A 25,352-nucleotide genomic window follows, 5' to 3' on the forward strand; every position below is an offset into this window, starting at 1 on the left:
AGCCTTGCAGGGCTCCAGACCAAAAAAAAAATCTAGGAGCCAAATTAAATTTTCAGGAGCCAAAATATATTGATGTCAGAGTACAATGTCTAATGTCTCCCTTACCTTTTCTTTCCCCTCTGTACTGTCTGCCTTTGTCTGCCCTGCATCCCATAGTGTGCTCAATGTATTCTTTGCACAGTATGTGCCATGTCCAATATGCTCACACAGATTACCATGATCAATATCCTCACCACCTACGTATTGTATGGACAGTGACAACCCCCACCCACATACCATTATAAAAGAAAGGGGAAAAGACTTCTTTTGAAAATATGATTCTTTGCTTGAAAACAAATAACAGCACAGAGCAATTCATTTTACAATGAACATGAATAGTGAACTTGACACCTGCAGGAATTTTGATTGAAAGTAGCAATTTGTATTAAATTATGTATTGATTATTTACTGAGGATATTGCAATAAATCAGATGAGTTTTCCAAAAAATCTGAAGACCATAACTCTGTCTGTATTATTGTTTTCATTCAATTTCCACTTTCATACATATGTTTTGTGTTCTTCAAATAAATTAAGTTAATTTTAAGACATATATATATATATATACAATAAACCCAACCACCCTATTCACCCATGGTGTCAGCACCAGCTTTTGTATGAATGAAATAAATAACACGGAGAACACGCAACGACTAATGACATAAAATAAACATGTAAAACTACATAAAAATGCCCGAAAAACGTTGGGTGGAACGCGGAAGCCATGCCTCTCTGGACGCGACGAGTCCTAAATAAATTATTGCTGGCTGCTGTTAAAAAAAACTTTGTGTGCAGTCGTGCTGCAAATTAATTAACAGCTACTGCAAGGGCGGCGTTGTGACATTTCTGAATTCAAAAAGGGAAAGAAAACCATCGCTGGTGGTTGCCCGGTGTCCCAAGACCTGCTGCAGCCAAAAAGCAGAAATGCTGCTGCAGGTACCCGCCGGAGGGAAAGGGCAGGTGGAGGGGTAGCAATGAATGAATGACTGCTGCATTACAAGATGCACACAAGGCGTTTTGCGAAGTCTGAAGGAGGGAGTTTTGTATTGCACACAGAACAGTCAGGGAATGGTCTATTCCCATTTTTGTTTTCTAGTTGAGATGAACATGCAGTCGCAAGGAGGGACAGAGCAGCAGCCACGAGAAGGAGTGATCTGACACGCCCGTCTCACAGACAGGCGCATGAGATGAAAATGGCCTAATGATATAGTTTCTGTCACACTTGTAGCAAAGTCATTAATAACATAACAGAACAAAAATTAGAACATACAAAGGCAATGACTGAACTTGAGTCTGGGTTCTATAAGCCACGCCCCTCAGGATACCACACTATGATGTCGTACACTTTTTCTCAGCAACCCTAACTCTGACCGACTTCCAGCATCCCTGTCCTTGTGGCGCCCAGTTCAGGTTCATCTTTATGGAGCAGACTGACAATAACTGTATCATCAGCAAGTTTCAAAATGTTGCTATACCCATGCTGGCTTCTACAGTCATTGGTGTAAAGAACTTAAAGCAAAGGGAACAGGACACAATCCTGAGGAGAAACAGTGGAAGAGGAGCGTTGCCCTGAGAGAAGGCCATTATACGTGTTAAAAAATCTGAAATCAAGCCCAAAAGGCAGGGCTCCAGATGGCAACTCAAACGGTCGCCAATGCGACTAACTTTTTGATTTAGAGACCTGTTTTTTTCTGCAAGTCACCAGTGGCGACAATCCAGATACAAATATACAATACATAAATATAAACATAAATAATTAAAAATAGAAATGGCCAAGTTTGTGTTACCCGCTAAACTCTCATCTCCTCGCACCTGCATCTACCTGCCCTGCGTGAACAGTTTTGTTTTTGGTTTCACATAGATTAGGGTCGGTCTGTTACATTACCAGCATTAAATCAGGAAGACAGCGGGAGTGCTGGTGTCAAAGGAGGAGAAGGAAGCGTTTAGGAAACCGCAGCAAACATTTTTTTTTTTAATTATCAGGGCAAAGACACTGCCACATGAAGTTAAACTTCACTGGGATAAAAAATCCAGATCATCCAGAAGCACAGACAGCAGCCGCTCTTCTGTTGGCTTCTCTGCCGCTGTGTTTGTCTCCCGACGCTTTTGCGCAATACTGGGAGGACAGTTTAAAATCCCATTTCATTTTAACAACTTTGAAGTGTTATCATATGTTTTATTGAGGCTATTTCGATGTAAATTTTTTCAAGGGAGTTTTAATTTACAAGTTAAATGTAGCTAACCACATAGTTGGATAACGTTGGCCATAAAAAGAAAATCCGTAAACAAAAATTATTAGATTACATTCATTTAGCAGACGCTTTTGTCCACAGCGACTTAAAATAAGTGCATTCAACGTTGAAGATAATGCCCAAAAGTGCAAGAATCAATAGAGTACATCTACATTAATCAAATAGGCAAAAACAGCTTCATGGCCAAATGATATAGTTTCTGTCACTGATGGTATGGATAAAGATTATGGATAATGTTATATTTACAACACAGTCATTATTTCCTTTAATCACTTTCTTGAAAAAAAATTAATTTCAGGAGAGTATTATATGTTAGATGTTATGTAGATATATGCTCAATGAATAAGACACCGACACACTTGAAGTAAAGTCATTAATAACATAACAGAACAAAAATTATCGGTTGTTTTGGGTTTTTTTGACATATATGTATTTATTGTAACAAGATTAAAGTATATTAGACGTGGCACATGCTGTGCAAAGAATACATTGAGCACACTATGGGATGCAATGCAGACAAAGGCAGACAGTACAGAGGGGGAAGAAAAGGTAAGGGAGACTGAAACCTGAAAATTTCATTTGGCTCCTAGTTTTTTTTTGTCTGGAACCAATCAAGGCTTGAGTCAAGATAAAAAACATAAAGCAATTTCCTCGCTAAAACATATGGCTGGATAGTGTTAAATACAGATGAAAAATCCAATAATTAAAGGCTGGCATGTGTGCCAGGACCTTCTAGCATAGTCATACTGTGACATGTTCCACCTGTAAAGGATTTTGTTGGTGTGTCAACAGAGCTGCCGTCAGCAGTCAGATAACTGACTTTAGTCTTCCCATCTCACAGCCGGCACGCACAGCCTCAATCACTATCTACTAACTTCTCTCAGGAGTCGGTGCAAGGTCGGCTGTGGGAACACACACACACACACACACTCACACACACTGAAGCCAAGAGAGCCGTGTTACTCTGTGCCAAATCAAACTGAATTCAGTCGCAAAACAACACTCAGCAGAAGGTGGAAGGAGACATGGATGTTTTTCCGTTTGTATCACAAAATGCAGTGCTGCTTTACGCTAGTGTGATCTAATTGTTAATGCAAGTTCTGTTAGGCCTCCAAGTGCATTCATTAAACACATGAGCATGATTACCTCATTGCCGCTGTAAGACTATTGGTCTAAAGAAAAAATGTATACAATACACAAAAACAAAAGGCATTGAGGGTATAAAGGATACAGGAAATTAAGAACAGGGCCAGGCCAGGCTCATGAAAACTGATGCCAACCTGGACATCCAAAAGAATATTTTATCAGCTAACCTGATCAAAGCTGGCACGCTCCCCTACATTTAAGGGAGAAATTATCATGGTTTTCACACTGAATCTATGTTTCTGCCAGTTCTGTGTTTTCCCTGATCATTACCTCATTTTATTTTTCTGCCCAGTTTCCAACCTGATGCTGCTCTGCTCCTGCTGGTCCTCTGTTCCCATTCAACTAATCCTCCCCTCTGTAGATACCTCCCTGTTTGCTCTCACAAGTTGTCAGATTTATTGGTATTGATTATAATCATGATATTCAATAAATTAAATATTAATTGGATGGAAGGACTAACAAATGGCACTGGATTTAAAATGAATCCAGTGCCTCGTACATCATTTCCATCCTTATTGTTTCTTTCCACCTTGATGCAGTAACTATTGGATTCCACTCCAACATGGTGGAACTGGCCCTGAACACTGGTTGCCACCTGCAACTTTGCACTTCACCTTCTTTCTGTTCCAGTTGTTCCTTCAGCCCCTGGTACTCACATGGACAAGACCAGCGATCTGAGGATACTGAATACATGCTGTTGAGATTACAAAAATCACTGTCATCTCGAATTGGACATTTACAATATTGCTATTCTAGTGCATAGAAATATTAATGTAATTCAAATTTAATGTTTAATTAATTATAATCATTAAAAACACGAAGCCCCTCTAAGTATATGTAGCACTTTGATATATTGAGTATACTGTAATATCAACACATTTGTTAGTAAAAAAAGTTCCTATATATTTGTTAAAGATATCACATGTTCCATAAGAGGCATGTGGGAAAATATTTCTATCACTGCCACAGAGACTGTCCTCCACCAAAAAACGACCACCTACGTTGTTTGTTCGACCAGCGTATTATGACCACAGTATGTGGTCCTTTTAAAGACCGCAGACCTCTAGTGGTCGTAATGTACACTGCCACTAGAGGTCAGTGTTAGAACTGGTAAATTCGTCAAGTTTGTGTACTTCAATGGATTTTCATATTCTCTGTGAAATAATCATGCTGATTCTCTGCCTTATCACCCTAAACCTAACCATCACACTTAATTTCACAAGGTCAATAACCATGTATTGGTAAAAAAAAAGTGTTTGTGCCATACCTCCTGTCACAGATAGTGGCGGAGCCAGGAAAGTTTCAGTGGGGTGGCCAGGATGGGGCCAGTGATAATTTTTGGGTGGCAAGCATGTGTCTCACCAGGAGATGCAGAGCTTTTTAAGACACCTACAGCAAACATCTCAACATTATTACGAGCTGCACTATAAGTTAATTCTCTCAGTGTATCATCAGGAATACAAAACAAGGACGCAAAATACGAAGTGTAATGTTTTTTTTATCAAGGTCTGATCACAATATGGATTTATCGGGAAATTCTAACAATAAGTATAACATATGTAAATGTAAAAAAATATCAGATTTTAAGTGGTTGATTTCCCAAAGATGATAATTCATTTTCTACAGTATTAAACAGATACAATATAAACTTGTGGACAACGTCGATGGAAATAGCAACAGAAAAGTACAACACACAATGCAAGAGTGACAAATATACCTGGGGATCCACTGGGGCCACTCCTCAGGGAGGACTCTTCTCTCCTGCTCTCTGATTCCAATCTTTCAGAAACATCTAAAATATAAAAAAATATATTATAAGGTGTATAGGTAATTTCCCAAAAGGTTTTATAATGCATGCTCTATAGCAGGGGTCTCAAACTTGCGGCCGGGATGATATTTTGAATGATGAACTTTCATGCCCCTACTTGACATGAAAGTTTAGTATTAGTGCGGCCCGCGCGTTGTTGTCAAACGCACATTTTTGCTGAATCGGTGCGCTTTCCACACTTTTTTTATCACTTATGGCCTACCATAGATAGTCCGTTGTCTCGCAATAGCTTCCGTTGTCTAACGGAAGCTAACCAACTTCGAAGTACCTTATGGTGAGCAACTTTCGTGGAATTGATTGGCGCCGCCATCTTGTCCAGGCGACATCCGGTATCTAGGTTTTAATTAAAATCTATGGAAGTACCAGGGGAAGTATCAACGTTAGTCACTTGGTTGAACCATGTTCCAGTCATGTCTCTCCCAAAACCTGCCGTGAAGAGAAAGGTTGGCGACCAGCACAGGCAATTTGTTGAATACTTGATGCGGCCCAGCCTGACCCAAACTTTACCTTCAGCGGCCCCCAGGTAAGTTGAGTTTGAGACTCCTGCTCTATATCTGCCTTCTTCTTCCTTTTTTTCCCCCTCTTAAATTATAAACCTATCCAAAATGCAGCATATACTGTATATGCCTGACACAATCATAACAAGTCTTGGCAACAATAGCAGTTAACAGCAATTAACTAGATAAGTCGAAAATCGGTCCGAAGTTACAAAAAAAATTGTGTAGAGAGATGATATTAAAACACCGTACAAAGTCTGTAAGACTAGCAAAGTAGTAATCAAATAAAGCATAGCATATAGCAATTTTAACAATTTGCTATGTTCTCCTCCGAGTTAGCTTGCTTCTAAACTTCGCAAAATAGATACAGTCATGGGTGGGATAGCCACAGTTACTAGAAGACAATAACAAAATCCATTATGATATCATACCTTACTGTTTTGGGTTGGTTTCCTTAGACTTCCCAGTCGGAGTGCCAGGTCCGGTCAGGTCTGCAGCAGGCATTCATGTGTGTGCTTGCTTTTCTTTATAGGTCCATGTGCTTGCGCCGTTAAATTCAAAGAAGGATCTTTGCGCGCGGCTAAAGGGTCCGACCGTGTACTAGCAGTGCAAGAAAGACTCTGCATGTTTCCACAGCTGTGATGTGGTGCTTGGGGTGGCCAATGGGGTGGCCGAGATTCTGCGGGGGGTGGCTATGGCCATCCCCGGCCCCCCCCTGGCTCCACCATTGGTCACAGAGAGAGGCGCTAATTTAGTCGATTTGGTAAATTTTTACATATACAACATAGTTGTATACGAATGAGTTGGAGGATTTGTTGCAGCCACAAGACTGCAACTTGACAGGACCTTAAAGCTGTAATGCCAAATCATATCCACCAAATATTCTCCTGGATGTGAAATGACGATGAAAAGAGAAGTGAGACCTATCATCTTGCCTGTGACTGTCTAAAGGAGTATGTCTGCTTTCTATCTGTGAGGGTATACGTGTGTGTGCATGTGTGTGTGTGTGTATATGTGTGTGTGTGTTGAGCTGGCTGTATGAAATTTCAAAGCCTCTGGAGCTGTCTACCAACTGTGGTGCTGAAACGCAACCAGCAGATCTGCTCTGTACATGCATTTGTAGATCAGATAATATTTCAAAAAATGTTTTGCTTTGGTAATAATTAGTAAATCTAGGGATCATCTTTTGACCACAAATGGGACAGGAGTACAAAGGGGCCCTTCTTCCAACTCCCCCTATGCACCCTTGCTTGGACCAAACTTATTTTCCAACCCTGCCTTTATTTTGATCTCAGCAAAATCTTCCAACAGACAAAAACACCTTCCAAAGCACTAAAACTTCCTTTGTTCTAGTTCTGCTGCAGTCAGCCATGATGACACATTTAAACACACACAGACTCACAAGGTGAAAACAATGCCAGCCTCCTCTGCATAAAGCCCAGTTCACACTGGACGAAATGTACATTTTTCAGTAGTTTACATACATAGTCATGCCAAGATGTTAGTTGTGCTAACGACAAGTTAGCAGAACTGCTTTGTGTGGCTCTCCCAACGGCACTCCAGTCTGCCTTTTTTCATCCAACAGTTCATGTTTACATGTTTGTGTATTGTATGTGTTTGTTCAGAGGAGCTTTGTGGGACAAAGTGAAAGAAAGAACAGGCAAATATTTACGTTTTTCGTGTGAATGACGCAAAAAAGCACCAATTACCACTAAATCCCCCACCCTGAAGCTTTAAGCTCGAATGGTTTCATACATCATCACTTTTGTGATTTCTGACTGTAGCTCCGATACATACAAATTACGGCTGTATTGGGTTTTTTTAAACTTTCTGCAGCGCATCCATATTCATTTCTGAAACAAAGCAGGTTCCAGGGTGGTATGTGCTCAGAAATCCATATAACTGTCGAATGAGACTGTCCAAGCCTTTTATGATATTTCGGAGCCTTTGGTGATTAAACTCTGATGGATCAATTTGGAATATTTAAGAACGGCTGACTGTATCTGCTATAGTATTTGTATTCTCTCTGCAGACTGTCTGCAAGTAAAACAAGATCCTTGTGGAACAAAGTGTGGAAAAGCAGATTTAGCTGGATTCCTACAGCAGGAAATCTTTCCATCAGGATACGTCATTTTCGACCCTAAACTCTCTCTCTCAGAAAGTGACAAGCAAACCGCTCTAGCTGCATTTGTGCATTTCACTAATTATTTTCTAAAGTTAGCTTCACTGCTCTTGTCCAACCCGCACAATTGTGACAAATCCAATTTTCACCCACTTATTCTTCCATTAATGCATTAATTTCTTCATTTGATCACGTATCATTTCATCCATCCATTATTAGAATTTTTCTTTGCTGGTTCAGTCTCTATAGACTAACCTTTAGTTCCTCCAACTCTCTCTTCCCTCCATCATTTCATCAAAGATCTGTAGTCTGATCTAATATTAAGGCTCTCTCATATCATATCACATAAAGCATTGTGGTCAGGCCACTCGTAATGCAGTCCCAGCTATCAATCTGACTTTTCACCTTCTTTTTAGTGCATCAAATAACTAATAATGAAACACATTTACAGACAAATTTACATTTCAAGATACGGTTGTATCTTGAAAGTACATGCACTGATGCTTACCACTAACATCAGTGCATCGGTTGTTTGGGACTAATCAACACAAGTTGCACAAACACTCAATACAGCAATACTGAAAAAATATTTTTCAAAGATTTGAGCTCATCCAGAGAAGGTGCAAAGATCGTATGGACCACAAAGTAGCTAGAAATTCAAGAACATATACATAGAGCAAACACAGAGATAAACCAGTAACATGATCAACACCTTACTTTTGCTAACAACATTACCAACATTTGCTAATCAGCTCTGAACAAAGTCCAAAATTCTGATACTGATATATTGGATGTAGTACTGACTTAGATGTAGTTATCAAACCCTTGTCAAAAAGAAATATAATTGAGGCAGATAATTTACTGTTAAACCGTAAACTTTATGATAAAGAAAAACACATACACCAAACATATAGATCTTGAATTAAGAAAATAAACACAATTGTCCATGTAAAATACCATCATGAAAGCGCATCTTTTCTGAAATGTTTATTCTGTCAAATTTAAGTTTTCATATTGGGACATATTGACAACCGATATATCTGTGAAGGCTAATATTAGCAATTTATTGATCAGGTATGTGTGAATGTGTGTTTGTGTGTGTGTGTGTGTGTTTATGCATGCGTGTAAAACCTCACAGCCCCAAACAGCTGCTCATTTAACTCATAGCTTCTATCATGTTTGGCTCATTCTAAAACTCTATATCAGGCTACTGAAAGGGAAAAGTTAAAGTACCAAGAGGAGCAGAGAGAACAGTGCATTGGATCCTTAAACTCTGTACATATGTGGGCTTCGTTCAAATGCTACAGATGGAGTGTATTGAGGTTATCTATGATGCATTGTGATGTCTGTGTAATGCATCGTGCTGTCTTTCTCACATATTTATTTCTATTATTTAATTTGCATTTGGATCTTGGGAACTACAAATGAAATCGCATTTCTCATGTGCACTTTTGCATCATAGCACAGGTGTGCATTATTTAGTGCTGTCGATTTCTCGTGACAGACATATATGGAAATCTCTTATGCTGGACCTTCGCGTCTTCATTTCCTGCTGCATTAGTCACTTTCTAGTTGTACAAGAGTATTTCAATTTTTTTTATCACTTTACTGAAATATGGAAATCCAACTTGTCTGCATCTTTACATTTAGGTAAAAATTCTGTCATTCAAACGCTGAAAGGGTAAACACAACATTCATTGCAACCAGCAAAATTCCTTCATACTGAAATACACTCATGATAAAAATGAAGCCCTGCAGGAAGACATAGAGGCAATCAATTCAACACGTATTCTAATTTCATGAATGCTTTTTAAGATGATACTTATAATGCTATATTTCTTTCAGAATGGAAGTCAAAACCTCAAATTTCAATATTTTCTATCCAAACATCATTTATAATGATCAAGGTTGAAGCAAGAATTTAGAGATACTGATACTCCCAGATTATGATATTAACAATAACATGAATGAACATGAGAATTCATGAATAAATAAGAACATGCAACCAATCAAATGCATCACCAGAACCTGCTCAGGTTGAAAAACCTCCACTCTGGAGCTAGCCAGTTAAATGTTGCTGATCTCTAATAATTACACACCATATCCATCATATCACAGATGAAGCATATAGATGATCCAACTTTTAGTGAAACACACAAATCATTTAAACCATCACCTTCTAAAAACCACACTAATTCAACCACTTTTAATCAAATACAAATTATATTTGACATTTTGATCAATATAAAATAAAGCTAGCTGCAGCAAACAAAGGGGTATAAGTATGAGTATAAGAGAAGTAAAGGATTACGTACTGAATCGCTGAGGCTCCAGCTCCATGCTGCTTGCTGCTGTGTCGCTGAAGCAACTGACACCGAAGAGACAGAAAGCAGGGAGTAATACGACGCTAACCTCTCTCTCTCTCTCTCTCTCTCTCTTTCTCTCTCTCTCTCTCTCTCTCTCTCTCTCTGTCTCCTCTATCTGTGAATGTACCTAACCCAATTTTCCTCTTTTCCCCCCATTTCTCATTTTCCATCTCTCTCTACAATGAGTCTTCTCCATCTAACCTAACTCTACCTCTGCCCTTCTCTCTCTCTCTCTTTCTCTCTCTCTCTCTCTCTCTCTCTCTCTCTTTCACTCTCTCCAGCAGCCTTGGTTGCCATGCACACCAGCTGTGTGCAAACGACTGAATACTACTACATGTGTTTAAAGTGGAGAAAGAACAATAATGGGTTGGCAGGAGTACCCTCAGATATTCCCGTCTGTCAGGTGTACCGGTATTGACTAATTGTTACCTCCTGAAAATCAGACTTTTCAAAAAATGTTGCCAGATAGATATTGTCCAAATGTAGCTCTGGCTGGCTTCAGATGAAACACAGCTAAACTGACTGGTCTCTGGATAGTTACATTGTATAGCACAGCTTGCATCACTGCTCCACTGAATCAAACCTCAGAGGAGATTGTTTAAAAAGTAAATGTCATCATTAAACCTCAGAGCTCACAAACTTTATGAACCTGAAAATATCATGTTTTCCTCTGTACATACAATACATCATATGAAGAAAGCGAAAACACGTTCAAACTGCTTTTCTACTCTGACTCGACTAAGATGGAAGGATGTGATAACACTGAGTGATGATGATGCTGCATCCACAGCCAATGGGACGCTAGAACAATCATTGTGCAATTATGGAAACACCAAATGTGAAACGTGTTAAACTCCTTTGCAGCTACTATGTGTATTGCCACAGTGGTAACGACATGCTTCTACACCTGAGCCTGCCAGAGTCAGACGAAACTGGTTCCCAGAAGGAACGGCTAGACCTGGCCCCCAGAATTTTAGAAATTGATAAACAATATGCATTATTAAACCCCAGAACTATATGACAAAAAATTAGAACTCAAGACAAAATATGACCTTGTTACTACTCACATGACAAAAAATGCCCTGTTAAAGAGCAAAAGTACACTTTATGAGCACAGTGAAAAGACAGGGAAACTGTTGGCTACAACAGTTTCCCAGTCAGTTTTCCCTACATTGGTTTTCAGGTGTGTGCACTACATGTCTTTGCCATTCCATGTCCAAACACCTCAAGGATCAAGCCACACAGCACCCTCCTCTTTCTGTATAAACAGCGCTGTGGGACTATGGTCGATTCCAGTGCTTTTCCTGCTCACTCCTCGCCCCCCTCCCTTCATGTTCCGCAAAGCTCCGCCTCGCTCCTCCCCGGGTCTGCTGCCCAACTACGGCATTGCGCTGCCATGACAACAGTCGCACATAACAAGGCACATACACGACGTAGAGACCCGGGAGGCACAGCGAACACGTTCTCCATAAGTACACACAGAGCACAAGGGGCTGGGCGATAGAACGTTAACGACATCCCGGTCGGCGGAGCTCGCGGCCGGCCGCGAGTCTAGCTACGCCGGTAGCCGCAAGCTCCGCTGGCAGCCGCGAGCTCCACCGGCCGGCAGCGAGTCTAGCTTGGCCATGCCCGCGGTCGTCGTTGCGGGGAGAAAATTATGGCGTAGACGCGATCTGTTTTTCCGCACTTCAAGGGGGGAGGTGCTGCTCAGGTTGCGGGCGTGGTTGCCCCAGTAGCAGGAGTCAACTTACGTCACTTGACGCCCGGGCTGTGAATGGCTCGTTTACAGACCGTCTGCACGGCCAACCCAAACCACGAATCAACGACTCATTGTTTTCTTTTCATTCTCCGTGGGCTGGCAGACACCCCAGATAACCAAATATACGTGGAGGCAGGCTGAAAAGGGGCCCGGAGCATAATATGGCCCCTTTAAGAATTTTCTACACCCTACTGTACTCCTCTCAATCTGATAGGGATGAAACAGAAATCAAAACCTTCCTTGATCTTCTACCGATTCCAATTATTCCCCAAGATTTGGCAAAGAAACTAGAAACTCCTATAACTCGAGCGGAAAGTCACCAGCACCGGATGGATTTCCGGCCGAATTCTTTGAGAAGATTTCTGCGCTCTCGCCACAATTAACAACTGTTCTATCTGAATCCTTTCGGCTGGGGTCACTCCCTACCATTAAACTGATGCCATTGCTGTTACTTTTCTTTTCTTGTTTTTTGGTCTTTTTTTTACTATTGTTATCATAAAAAACAATAATCATTGCACTCTAATGATGTACAACCCACAGCAATGTGATATATACCTCCCCAACGCCATCATAAGTGACGTTCCATTTGTCTGGAAAAAGTGAACTTGGTCAGATCAATCCTCAGAGGGCTGAGGGAGCAAGTGAGCTAATGTACAGTAATGTACGTAAAATCCGATTGCTCAACACTAAAGAAAAATAGCAATAATAGTGATGATAATCATGATACAGAACACAAGCAGACGTTTCTCAATCAAAGACGGATATAGCTTTTTACTGACATAATTCAATTATCCTTAGAAAACGCCTTTGTCTCATTGAAATGAGTGTAAAGGTATTTCTGATTATTTGTAAGGAGTAGTATGGAGCAGTAAGGAGCAATCCCCCGCTCCTCCCCCACCTATTTTCCCTCTGCTCTCCAAGTGGGCTCCGTGTGACGTATGCTGTTACATAATACCAAGGGCTGAGGGGAAGTGAAGGAGGGCATGTTGAACCACTAATGAAATGCAGCACATGTCTCACTCTGCCAGTCCTTTGAAGGCCTACCCAAGGACTTCGGTGCACCTGTTGGGTGAGTTGGTGTCATTGAAGGATGCAATCTTGGAATTCAGCATCAGGTTTGACCAGATTTCAATCGTTGACAGATCAGGGTCCTCCTGAGTAAAGGAATTGATTTCACAACCAATCTTCGAAAAAGTATATAATCTCAATTGGGTTGGCCAAAATGAGAAGCTCTACACTTGACTGCTCCTATCAGCCTATTCCTCACAGAGACTAATAAGCCAGAACACCTCATCGGTCGTTAAGGATCTAATGAACCACTTCATACTAGCCGCCGTTTTGGGCCATTAACACTTAATCTCCATTGAGAGCAGGCTGAATGATAGATGACAAGAACTACAAGCCTGGCAAAATACATGTCATCTTCTGTCATAAAACACTGACATGGGGACAATCCAATATTTTGAGAATTGAATTAATTTGTCAACCTACAAAGAGTAATAAGTTGATTTATATCATCTTAATGTGTCCTGCACAGAGAGAGAACCAGGAAGTCTAAGTATAGACTAACTTAGCACACAGAAGCATGGGGATGCCACTCCTCTGGAGAAGTAACTACTGTGGCGAACAACTGTGAATATACCTTTATATTATGATTTGTAGTTCCTACAAAATGATGACAATCAATCATTCAGCGCAAGAGGCTCAAGGCCATCTTAAACTGGTACAAAATGTATCCTCATCATCACTGTTGTGTGAATGCAGAGAGACAGTTTTGATCACAGAGGTATTTCTGTATGTAGGGCAGCCTCTCCTATGAGAGCATTTTCAGAGTTCTTAATCATCCTCTTCCACAGAGAAATACTGAGGCTTGCTTGAATCAACAAGCTGAAGACATTTACATTAGGTCATGGTGGGGGTATATATTAGTTCATTCTTAGCTCCAGCTCTGGCTGAGTGGCCATATGTAACCTGAGTGAGGAAGGAGGAGAACAGCATTAAGGCATTGATTTATTCATTTTTGTAGGAAGGAGGCTTTTCTGGTAGGAGCCCAGACGCGCTGCTTTTGAGGCTGCAAACTCATCTATCAAGATTCACCCAGATTCCCTTCAAAATCCTTCCTATTTATATCCCATTTCTTTTCAGATTCACCCTGTTGGAGTAACTCACTTATTTTCTCAGGTTTGCTTCACTTGTAATGCACCTTGGTTCTATTGTCTCCTGTTCCACAAGTGTCTTGTTCTGGAGACCAGTCAGCCAAAGTTTGAAAGTCTACTTTGCAACCGTGAAAAAAAGCCTAGAATAAGAAAATGAATAACTGACCCATTTGGGCCGCTAGTACACGCAATCTAGTTTTTTTGGTCATGACCCAGTCTTCATGACCATAGGTGAGGGTAGGAACGAAGATTGACCAGTAGATCGAGAGCTTTGCCTTACGACTCAACTCTCTCTTCGTCACAACGATGTGGCCAAGCGAATGCAATTCCACCCCCACTGCTCCTTGACTTGGGGTAAGGGCTTATTCCCTACCCGGAGTAAGCAACCACCGGTTTCCTGCTGAGAGCCTGGCCTAAGATTTAGAGGTGCTGATCCTCATCCCAGTCGCTCCACACTCCGCTGGTAACTGATCCAGTGAGTGCTAAAAGTCACTGATCGATGATGCCATTAGGACCACATCATATGCAAAAAGCAGTGATGAGATCCCCAGCCAACCGAACTGCAACCCATCCCCACCATGACCACGCCTCGATGTCCCGCCATGAATATCACAAACAGATCGGTGACAAAGCTCAGCCTTCGCTGAGGCCAACCCTCACCGGGAACAAATTTGAATTACTTCCGAGAACCCAGACTCAGCTCTTGCTTTGAGCTTACAGAGATTGGATGTCCCTCAGAGCACCCGGTCTTATGCTTTCTCCAGATCCACAAAACACATGTAGACTGGATGGGCATACTCCCAGGCCCGTTCCAGGATCTTTGCAAGACTGAAGAGCTGGTCTGTTGTTCCACGGCCAGGATGGAATCTGCATTGTTCCTAGTCAATCTGAGGTTTAACGATCGGCCAAACCCTCCTTTCCAGCACCTTGGAGTAGACATTACCAGGGAGGCTGATAAGTGTGACACCCCTTTAATTGGCACATACTCTCTGTTCACCCTTTTTGAACTGGGGAACCAATACCCCAGTCTGCCACTCCATGGGCACTGTCCCAGACTCCCACGCAATGTTGAAGAGACGTGTCAACTAAGGCAGCCCCTCCACACCCAAAGCTTTCAGCATTTCTGAGAAGGATCTCATCAACTCTGCTTTGCTACTGTGTAGTTGTTTGTCTACCATAGTGACCTTCGCCAGGGAAATTGACGATGATCCTCCATCAGCCTCCAGCTCTGCCTCTGCAATAGAGGGTGTATTAGTCGGATTTCAGGAATTCCTCAAAATTCTCCGTCCACCGCCCGATTACCTCATCAGTTGAGGTCAACAAAGATTTTCCAGAAGCACCTTCGTGCCAACCTAAAGTCTCCATAACTTCTCAAATCTTCTCCCACACCCGCTGCTTTGCCCCGTCGGTACATTACAAATCACCTACGGAGTCCTCAGGGATAACATGTCCCTGAAGGACTCCTTCAGTCGGAAAGCTTCCCTGACCACCTGTGTCCACCACAGTGTTTGTGGGTTACTTGAGGCAGCTAAGACCTTGAGACCACAGCTCACCGCCGCAGCTTCAGCAATAGAAGCTTTGGACATTTACCACTCAGGTTCATGCCCCCAACCTCTACAGGGATGCCAGAAAAGCTCAGCCGGAGGTGTGAGTTAAAGATCTCTTGGACGGGGGCCTCTTCCAGATGTTCTCAGTTCACCCGCACTACACGTTTGGGCTTACCAGGTCTGTCACGAGTCTTCCCCCACCCCCTGATCCAACTCATCACCAGATGGTGATCAGTTGACAGCTCCGCCCATCTCTTCACCCAACTGTCGAAAACATGCAGCCTCAGATCAGACGATACAAACACAAAATCAATCATCGACCTTCGGTCTAGGATGCTCTGGTACTTATGAGCATCCCTATGTTCGAACATGGTTTTTTGTTATAGACAATCCATGGTTAGCACAGAAGTCTAATAAAAAACAACCGCTTGGGTTTAGATCAGAGATTAGATCCACCTAGAAAGTCTAGAACAATGGGTTGGATATTCACCAATAAGCAGTGTTCCCTTATCAACTTCTGTTTCTACAATGCCTACATGAGACAGTATGCAGGGGGTCAGCCTCCAGTTGATCTGGGCGTACTGCAGCTGATAACATATAAAGGGTATGGTTTTGTGCCCACATTTCAACAGGACATACATAAAGCATGAGCTTATCTGGAAGAGCAGATGTGGCCTAATTATTTCACATAAAGCATGGTGTGCAGCGTTTAGTCAGTGTATTGGGCATTAGTTTTGTGTGAGTGTATTGGGTTTGTGCAAATGAGAATTATGCACAGTTTGGAACCGTCCAGCTGACACTTGATTTTCACGTTTTCTTTCCTTTTCATTTCTTAACATTGTAGCAGTTTTTTAACAACATAATTGCCAAAGAAACTACTAAACTACACATAAAATGTTATTACTGTTAGTATAGGGATAGAGAGCCGCAATAAGTTGTTTCAAGCATTCATAAGTAAGAACTTTTCATAATGTGTAAAGCAGTTGGAGCCCTTCCTTGTTATTTCCTTTTCACAGAGCTGTCCTGCTTGAATCAATAATACAAAAGGCATCTGTGTCAGTAAAAAGGTACATCAATTTTTTTGCCCTATCAGAGAAGTGGAACAACCTAGCTTATCATATCACTTTCTTTCATTCATTCATTCATTAGTTTTACTGCTTATCCTCTGTAGGTCTGTGCCAGCAGGTTAAACAACCATTCACACTCACATTCAGACCTACAGGCAATTTAAAGTCTCCAGTTAACTTAAGCTACATACAGAATGGGAATTCAAACCAATAACCTTCATGTTGAAAGGTGACAGTGGTAACCACCACACCAACGGTATTATCATATTTATATTATCAAATTAAGTTGATATGGGGGCTTTATATTGGTGTAGTGCTTAGCGCAGTTACCTCACAGCAAGAAGGTTCTTTGCAACCAGGACCTTTCTGTGTGGAGTTTGCATGTTCTCCCCGTTTGTGTGTTTGTGGGTTCTCTCTGGGTTCTCCGGTTTCCTCCCACAGTCTGAAGACATGCAGATTGGGGTTAGGTTGATGGGAGACTCAAAATTGACCATAGGTGTTAATGTGAAAGTGAATTGTTGTTTGTCTCTGTATGTTGGCCCTGTGAAGGGCTTGCAACTTATCTGGGGTGTACCTGGCCTCTCTCCCAATGTCAGCTGGGATTGGCTCCAGCCCCTCCGCGTGACAGGATAATTGGGTATAGATAATGTATTGGAGTTGATATGCAGGGCCGGAGTGGGTAATTGGGAGATTCGGGCTGATTCCCGGTGGGCCGCTTCACTTTCACTTCACTTTTGGGCCGGTCAAAAAAATAACAACTGACAATTGTCCCATTAGTTCACTTCTCTTAAAGTTCATAGCGCAGCCTCTGCCTGACAGCACATCAGATGGGTTGTACGATCTGAGGGAGTTCCCCCCTCCTCCCGGATAGAGTTGGTTGGGTCCATATAGCTTCTCAGGTACCGACAGTTCCACCGTCTAGACGGTAGAAAGAGGCCGGGGGGGCTGAAGAGGCCAGGTTCAAGAGAAAAAGGGCCAATGGAGGAGGCGCTGCCAAATGTGCCAAACTCACAGAAATGTTTTGGTAAAGTGAGATATAGGCCATGCTATAGATTTAGAGTTACGCTAGACATAATTCATTGTGCCGCATAAATGCATTACAATAAAATTATTGAATAAATAATAGGTTAAAGTTGTTTAATCAAGAGTTCCTATCTGCGGTCATGACATCACAGTGTCTATGCCCTTCTGCGTTTTTAATGCCATGTAATACAGGGGAGTCAGATGCTGAGAGAGGAGATAAAGAGACAGTATCCAGTGAGACAACATCAGGCCAGCAGAAGAATCCAGAGGTACAGACAGATGCTAGTGTAGACGAGGAGACCCATCATTTTGATTATTTTGCTCATCCTCAACCACAGGATTTAGACTCGTTTTCCATTACATCCTCTGCTTGCTAAAGTCCTAACAGCAAGCATGGCACCAACGCAAGTGGCTGACATACAGTGAAAAAACACAATCACTGTATTGTGTTTGGCATTTGCACCTGCAGCAAGTGATAGTCCTTTCATAAAGGGAGGTATGAAAACATGTTCATCAGCGATAGAGGAGCATGAGAAAAGTAAGATCCACAGAGATAGTGCTGATGCTTACTTTCTGTTGGCTCAAAGGGCAGATGTAAAAAGCACTTGTTTGTAGCCTGGAAAACTACATCAATGAGCTATAACACTTTATAGTGCTGAGGGGCACTGTAGAGGTGGTGAGAATTCTCCACTTCATGATGGTCAAAAACACAAACCTGTAGCGTTGTGACATTGTTATGTAACAACAAAAATTAAAAACATTAAATTTATTATTTCAAATTGGAAGGCAATGGGACAAACTGTAATAGAATCAGCATCTCCTCCCCTGTAGCAAAGATATTTTGCATCAACAGAATTTTCAAACACATTCACTGCTGCACTACTTTAAAAAAAGGTTTTGTTGGATTTTATACATTATATGTATTATATTTTGTATGTTTTTTTACTTTACACTATCTTACTATAATTAATACTAATGCATCATTTTGTGTTTTGACACATTTCCCAGTGGAGAATGGTTTGAAACACTGTAGAACCCAGTAATGACTGAAAGTCGCTTGGCAATGGTCTTATTTGCTGATGTTCAACATGCTGAAATCTCAGTCAATGTGATAATGTTGTAGGGATACAATAAGAGTCATGTGAGTGTTATGTACTAATGTACTACAAGCACACACTTTTCCAAATAATATCCTGCTGCAAGCAAATGTAATATGGTCTATTCCATGGTGAATAGTGTGTATACATTCATAAACCTACTCACTCAAAAGGGGTTAGGAACCTATCACAGGGTTGTTATCCCATTTACTTACTGAGGGCTTATAAACGCTACGGTGCAGCTGAGGACACATTTTTTTTTCTCTGCTCCAGACACCGATGCTGTATATCCCCTCCAGCTCTACAGAGAACACTGCAGACATGCTCCCCTGCCTCCCCCTTCAAACTATCTCTCCCTTGTATTGTATTGTTCTTATTTTATATTTCATGTCTGACCTTGCTTTCCTCTCTTTCCCATCTGTAGTTGTTGTGTGTTTTCTTCCTCTCTCTTGGGGTTGCAATTTTCATTGTGTCTCAGTCCCTTTGGATTAGTCTTCTTATTGATGACTTCAGTTTTTTTCCTGAGGCTCAGAGCATTGTGGGGTTTTATTTGATATACCAATGCATGGTTGATGAGGTTGTAAAGGAAAGGGTTAAGGTTAAATGGCAGAGAATCAGCACAATTACTTACAGAATATAAGCGAATCCATTGAAATACACATACTTGATGGATTTACCAGGTCCACGGTACGTCAACCGCTGACCTTAAGTGGCCGTGTACATAACAACCGCTTGAGGTCTGCAGTCTTTAAAAGGACCACGTGTCGTAATAACCATACTCCAAGCTGTTTCCATGTACAGTTTTATGATCTTACTGGCTACCCCCGTTGGTCCTATGCAAATTACCAAAACATTCTACCATGCCTTGTTACATTTGTAATATCTTCAAGTGCATTGATGGTGGAGATGCACAAAACTGATGGAAGAAAAAATTACTGATATCATATTGGAGCAAAAATATGGGTTAGACTTCAATCCTGCATTCTGAATATGGCCTAAAATTAATCAAGGGCTGGAAACATGTGAAAACATCAGATTTGAAGATATAAATCATTTTAGAGGTCTTGGTTCTTGAACCCATTCATGATAGAGCTTTAAACTAAATCTCAGATGGTGCTGCAACAACATGAACTGATTTTTTCATTATTAACTTTAATTAACAATCACATACTGAACACTTCCTTGTTATGCACATGCTGCAGGACCACAATTGGGCACTGCAGTGCAGCAATTCACTGCATATAGGGGAAAATTAGATTGCGTGATTGTGACAACTTATTTGGAGTACTGGTGCAAGTGATTCATTTAACCACTGGCAATGACAATCACTTTCACTGGTTGAAATTGAGTAATTTGATGACAGGCCAAAATCCTTGTCCAGTCAGTGATCATTTGTGAGGGAAGACGCTCCGGTCTGCAACGCTTTTTGTGGTCCCAACAAGTCCAATAGAGTGAGATGTCCTCTCTCTCTATGGGATCTCCTCATCGATTTCAGGAGACAGATTTTCCAAATAAAACCTTTAATCCTATCATATCGATAATTTAACCTAAATCCACTTTGAAGATTTGAACTAGGGTTTCCACTATTAGGATCAAGTACCACATACAAAAATGTGAGACATAGCTACAGCTGTTACTTCAGAGTGTCAGATACATATTTAATTGACTACTTTCATTTATTGCTATCCTTTTCTCAGCAAACTGACTGTCTCCTGTGGTCAGGTCACTTGCAGTCATTTTAAGTCTCTTTGTAGGAAATGCTAACAGTCACGTCCTTCAGAGGCTCAGTGACCCCCTTGACCCCCACCGATAAACTTGACATTTTCACCAGACCTTGCAGCCCCCCTCGGGTCAACAGACTGTTTCCTACACGTTCACCACAATAAGGGCTAAAATTAGAATGGTTGTTATTTGGATCCCAGCTGGCTTGAATGATGCTGGTTGAGAGACTAGGCTGGAGCATCAAGTGCTTCGGAATCAATATGGTAAAACTATTTTTTGCTGTCAGATTCTCCATCACTATAGTTTAAGGTTGTCCGTTGCTAGAGGGCATGTTTGCACCGACTTGTCCTTGTATTTTGCAACTGTGTGTGTGTGTGTGTGTGTGTGCGCGTGTATTTGTGTGTGTGTGTGTGTTCAGGCAACTGGATTCCCTCTTCAATTTGCCACCAGGAGTGACATTAATGCAATGTGACCCATTATTTGATAAGTTAGTGCTAAATTCAATAATGGAATGAGTTAGGATTTTAAAAAAAACAAGCGTCCCAAACATTTAATAGCATGACTATCATGGCCTGGGGACCAGCCATGAGATAAAGACCAAAAAAATCAGAGTGTAAAAGGAAGAAAACTGACATTGTTTTTGCACCAGCTTCTCACCAATGGAGGTTTTAGATGGCAAATATGGAAGGAGTCCAATGGGGATACTGAGCTGGTACTCTACACACAATACTTTTTTGGAAGAAAAAACAGAGTCAAATCATTATAGAGATATGATTAATCACATGTGACTGATGTCAAAAGGCAGCTGCTCAAGTTTCATTAGTAGCAAAAGGTAAGAATTCGTTGATAGCATTTCACAGAGGCTGATATAATTACTGGTCTTTTCATACCTGAGACTGACATGGGTCTTTTATTAAACCCTCCATATCAAAGCATCACTGTCATCAAACGACAACATGAGGGAATATTTCAAACAATTAAATAGCCTGAGGGCCGTGAATCTCATTAGAATGGAAAGTGTGTTACTTGTTGCATAAGTTGAGAGGAAGTAGTGCGGTCTAGTTTAAACAATCTAGTCATGTGGTGGTCCAGTGATGTAGTAGTGTGTTTCTAAGAAGTTATAACTGCATACTTTTAATAGTATCATTATTGTTACGGGCATTTTAAGAGTTATTAGATAGTGATAGTTCAGAGATGACAGAAAAGGAGGGAAAGAGATGCAAGACACTTGCAGTTAAACTGGAGTCATGTTTTCCGGGGTCTTTAATGGCGCATTAATGCTCACCATTAGATACAGATACGGTTATGGACAGAGCCTTGTGATGTGGACAGAGCCTTGTCCTCTGTACTCTTCTCATACATTTTTAAGAAAACTCAGCAAGGTACGACCAGAAATCATGGAGGCAGTGTAAGTCAGTTTAAAAACATGTCTGAAAATACTGATTCCGGTAAAGCCGTAGTGTATACATTATAACTTTCATCCCTTTACTCTAATGACATTATCAAGGTTATTTTCTAAGATCTGACAAAGCTCCCACGATGAATGCATTGATCTTAATGTGTAGGATTGGTGGAGTTCCACTCTGAGCTTAGTGAGTAATAGCTTTGCATTGTTTTAATCCCAGGATAATGTGAATAATTACTGCTCTGCACATTCTAGCACTTCACAATATACAACCATACATTACCTGGTGCTTTGGTAAAAGTTCCCTGGAGCCTTTGAATTTCCCAGCTTGGGCTCAATAAAGTACCTATCTTATCTCTTATCTTATCTTGATGTTGTATGAATGTACTATTGGTTAGATCACCGTCCTCCCCTGCCTCATTCAACACACTCTAAAATATTGCATGATATTATCTTCATTACCCCTCGCTATTGCCTCAGTATCAGCTCAAACCCTCTCCACCATTATGCACATACAGATTGCTTTATTATTTATCAGCCCAGCATGTGGCAGTTGGTAAATGGCAGCTGTTGTGCCCGAGCAAGCCAGAGGTGCTATTGGTGCTGATTTCTTTTGGTAGATAATGGTCAGTGTAAGCAGAACCATCCTTTGGGGGTCAGGGTGTATTTAACCGTACACACACACACACACGTACACACACACATATATATAGTTTTGATGAATCCATACAAACTAACAACAGAGCCATTACAAACACACTTGTACTGTGTGCAGACAGCATGCATTAAACCTTTACCCCAGGAAACAACACAAACTACTAATTTTAAGTTATAAAAAAAGTCTGAGCTGATGAATGTTACGTTATGAGCAGTGGCATAAGTATCGACAGTGCAGGCGTTGCCGTGCACTGGGGCCCTCTTATAAGGGCCCATGACGGGAGTTTGAAAAAACTTAAAAATATCTAAATATATGTTTTTAATTGTCACATGTCGTTACCTCAGTGAATTCCCTCGGCACAAAGCACACCACTGTCTGGACTCAGGATGAGCACTTTTTAACACTTTTTGACACATTTAACTCAAAAAGGAGTCCTTTAATTCCTGTGCTGTGCCCTGCGCTTCTGTGCCGTGCCACTCGGCTACTCCGGTTCACGGCATCGCAGGGCACAAGTCAAACTCAAAACATTGGTGCTCCTGTGCTCAGTTGTGTCTTCTGTCCAGCCGCTATAAAAGGGAGAAGACCGCATTTATGACATCATGCCGCTCTTGCTGGGCCGGCTCCGCAACTCTGTCCTCAAGCTGAGTGCCTGTCAGAACCACGCTCACCTCCATAAATGCCATATTCATTCAGAGCGGGAGGAGAATTATTTTCTTCTGAAAATTTACAAAGAAGGCTTGTTGGGGAATGATTTGTTTTTCCAATGACCTTGCTCCTTTTTATTTGTGATAACTTGCGCACGGACTGAATAAATGAAGTGTCATCAGGTGCTGTGGATTCATTCATTGTGTGTAGGAGTTGCTGTGCTTTTATTTGTTCTATGCTTATTATTACCCTATTACGTTTACGCCGCTGACTGGTTGTGGTTGTGTTAGGGGCAATGGAGGGGCCAAGAAAAAATATTTGCACAACCATACGCTGCTGGTTATGAGAACACCAGAATATAAATGTTTAAGGAGTAGTACAGTTCATTTAGTTAGAGTGATAAATTAGACAGCCTTATATAGTCTTGTTAACCCTAAAATGAAGACTAATTCATTAAAAATGAGCTCCCAATTCGTCCCACTCCAGACAAATGTGTCCAACTTTTCTGTGATAGTAGCCTAGCTCGCTTTAGGTTTGCTGTGTAGACATTAAGGGAATTAGTGGCTCCAAGAGTCTGAGACCTGCTCCTGTGATTGCTTTGTTGCTGTCAATGTTTTTTGTGTTTCTGCTTTTATTTTGATATCTGCCATCTTTGTGTCTATGGCTGTTTCGCTCCTGCTCTTGCATGTTTACCACCTGTGTGATTGCTGGCCACATCCAGTACAGTTTCACATGATCCCAGTTTCCTGTGTCTTCCCGGTCAAATTAGTTTCTATGTTCCCCTCACCCTTTATCAGTTTTGGAGTGTGTTCTGTGAATTTGCTTTAGTTGGTCATGTTTCCTCGTGTGTTACTGCCAGTTTGCCTTTGAGTCCACCAACCAGTCTTCTTGTAAGCCGGATTTTGTTTTATGAAAGCACCTTCAACGCATTAGCCTGTCTTGTGTCTGCATTATGGGCCTTTTATCTGAGTTCCTGGCTCAAGTTTGGCAGATTTTCGAGTGAATGGGTTTACTTTAATGCCCCTGTCATGCTCCTTTCTTACCCCTAAACAAACCTTGGGTCAAATTGGCATGAATTTGGCATGAGGTGGTGTATAACCTGGATCTACCGTGGCGTTGTGGGTGAGCCTAATGGGCCTGGGCCCACTCCCTTGTACAGCTGGCCCATCCTAAATGACTGGGACAACAGATTTTAAGTTTTATTTTTTAATATGAAAATAAATGTAATCCAAAATTGCACCGTGGATGGTCGCCTCGGTTCTGCGTTCTCTCGTACTGTTTGTGTTTTTGTTAATTTGTTTTGTTTCCAGCTGCCACTCTCTGGTAACATTCAGCAGGGAAGAATTATTAAACCTCCGACTATCCGCTGGTCAAACTTCTCTGCCCTTTTTTCACTGAACCGGGAAGTTTTATGGAACTTTTAGTTGAAGAAGCAGAAGCTCTGTTTGGAACTCACAGAAGGAAACTTCAGGGTAAGGGCGCAGGATAGCTCGTTAAACTGTGCCAGCAGGGATTTCGCACAGCACTCCCATCAATTCATCTGGCTAATGTCCACTCTCTGGCCAACAAGATGGATGAACTGCAGTTCATAAACAGAGCAAACACGGACTTCTGCAGATCTGCTACCCTTTGCTACACTGAAACCTGACTCTGTGAGCAACTCCATCTGCCGAGATTCCAGCTCCTCTGTGCAGACTGGTGGAAAACGGGCGGTGGACTCTGGTTCTACATAAACGAAGGTTGGTATACAGATGTCACAGTTTAAAGAAGTGCAGCCCTCACATAGATACTTTTTTCATTGACTGCAAACCTTTTTATTCACCGACAGAGTTCTCCTCGTTCAATCTGGTTGGTGTTTACTAGGGCTGAATCGAATGGTTTTCTTTGAAATCCTGATTTACAAATCGTAAAAGGCTGCAATTTATTAGAATTTATGCAGCGTATCTGACCCAGTGTTTATACTTTGCTGTCACACTGTCAGTGTGGAAAACAGTGATGGAAATCCAATCCAATCAGAAATGCTGT

This window comes from Scophthalmus maximus, chromosome 3, assembly GCF_022379125.1.
Source record: "Scophthalmus maximus strain ysfricsl-2021 chromosome 3, ASM2237912v1, whole genome shotgun sequence".
Lineage (NCBI taxonomy): Eukaryota > Metazoa > Chordata > Actinopteri > Pleuronectiformes > Scophthalmidae > Scophthalmus > Scophthalmus maximus.